Raw genomic sequence first — 2,411 nt, forward strand, 5'->3', positions numbered from 1 at the left:
ACCTTTAGAAGCCCTCTGCTTATCAAGTCAGTGATTAAACAGAGTTACATAAGCATTCACGAGCTTTTTTCTGTTTCTGAATTTAGACGTAAAGTCTCTCAGCTTCTTCCCTCAAAGGATAGCGATCCCTTCTTTCAGGACCTTAAGCCAGTTTCCCCAGATGATGATTTCTGCACCGTGGGTGTGGGTGACTCTCATGGGAACTTTTTCTACTTCTCATACCTGGTCATCTAGGCTGGCAAAGCAAGTGGGTTTTCTAGTCCCATTATAAAACTAAAGTTCCATTAGTCTGGGCTTGTGTGGAAGTGGATGACATTTGCTTTTGAGGAAGGTTCTCTGGAGTGCTTCTTTCTTTTTTTTTTAAGATTTATTTATTTTATACAAGCACTGGGTACAGTCAGAAGTGCAGAAGGGTGAGAGATTTCACTAGAGCCAGAGCAGGGAGCAGAACAGGCAGAAGGACCGAGGTACACTGCTGAGGGGAGCAGGGGGTGGCAGGAGGGGTCTGCGCGCCATGTGGGACCCTAACCCGGTGGCCGGGGATTGAACCGTTGCTGCAGAGGCTGCGGGCAGCTTTGCAACCCAGCACTTAACCGCTGCGCCACCAGGGGAGGCCCTTTTTTTTTTTAAGATTTATTTTTATTTATACATACAAGAACTGGGGTGTAAGCCAGAGGTGGGGGTGTGTGTGAGAGGATTCACCAAAGAGTCGGGAGCAGAACAGGTAGATCCTGTGAAATAAATACATTCCTGGGGGAGCAGCGGGCAAGACAGGAGAGGCCTACTGCGCCATGTGGGTTGCTACCTCGCTGCTGGGGATGGAACTCGTACTGCAGTGGCTGGTGATAGTTTGATAGCACTGTCTTTAACCCCTGTGCCACCAGGCCTGAAGGAGGTATTTATTGCTTAGATGTTCAACAGGGCTACTGAAAAGGGGGAGAAAAGTCTGTGAGGAATACTGCACAAAAATACATGAATCTAAGTAGGAGGAGGAAAACAGCCTGCTTGCAATAGCTCGTTACTGTTTCTCATTCTGTGGCCTTACATATTTTTGTTGGTGTTCTTTCATCATCACTCTTCCAGGTGTCCTTTCCTTCAAGTATAGCTTGGGTCTTGCTCTTACATTGTTTCTCTCCTGTTCTGGCTTATTCTGAGCAATCTTTTTTTTTTTTTTTTTTTTTTAAGATTTATTTATTTATTTATACAAGCGCAGGGTACAGTCAGAAGTGCGGGAGGGTGAGAGAATTCACCAGAGCCAGAGCGGAGAGCAGAACAGGCAGAGTGACGAAGTACACTGCTGAGGGGAGCAGCGGGCGGCAGGAGAAGTCTGCTGCGCCATATGGGACCCTCGCCCGGAGGCCGGGGATCGAACCGGCGCTGCAGATGCTGCGGGCAGCAGCCCAGCGCTCAACTGCTGTGCCACCGGGGAGGCCCACTCTGAGCACTCTTGAGGCAGTTGTCTGTTGGCAGAGGACCCCTTTTTTGTAGAGGAGAGTAGGGGGTAAGGATCAGGATGGGGCTGCTTCTGGGATAATTGTTATGGGAATGAAAGGGCTGTTGAAAGATTAGAGGCCAGTGTGCCTGGGTACAGGGACTGGAGTCATAATCATACTTTGTCTTTAACCACTGCCTTTTGTCCAAGGCACTGAAAGGGCTTTACAAAATTCTGGTCTGAATAATATTATTATTTGCTCTTTGGAATTTGCTCGAGGTAGACTAGAGGCCTTGAATAAATGTTACAGTAGATAAAGGAAAAAAGCTTTGGTACCCTGATCCCCAGTTGGGGCTTTGCCAAAAAAGAGGGATCTGGCCAAAGTTGGTGGAATTAAATGAAATAGTGTTTGCCATTTTACCCCAAGAATTTGATTTTCTGTATCTCTGTTGATTTGAATGTAAAATGATATTCACAGTCTGACCCATCCCTTTGTGTTGTGAAGACAGTGATCCACAATAAGAGTTTGTGGATACATGTGACTAATATTTATAATATAAGATTCTTGCCTATAGGGCAATGCTGAAGCTAACTTTTTGTATTGAATTAAGGCTCTCTGCCTTAATTGAAATACCTGTCCTTTTATACATGCCTGCTGTTCCAAATTTTATTTAAGTTCACTCTTTCCCATTTGTAAAAGCACTGACAGGTACTTGGTGAATAACATAGAGAGATGACATTTGACCTCCCAAAGTTATGTCCCTTCATGGAATTTAGACATATCAGGGGAAATCTGATATGATTTTTAGTTATTGTGAAGCCCTATTGAGCACACACATAAAGCTGATTTTTTGTAAAAATGACAGTGGCTATATACTGTTAACTCTCCTTGTCCCTTACCACCTTTCCCAGATTGTTTCCTAATTGTTTCATTTTCTTCCTCCCAAATCCAGGCTGGCTACAATCAATAGAATTCAAG

Source organism: Talpa europaea (assembly GCF_964194135.1).
Source record: "Talpa europaea genome assembly, chromosome: 12".
Lineage (NCBI taxonomy): Eukaryota > Metazoa > Chordata > Mammalia > Eulipotyphla > Talpidae > Talpa > Talpa europaea.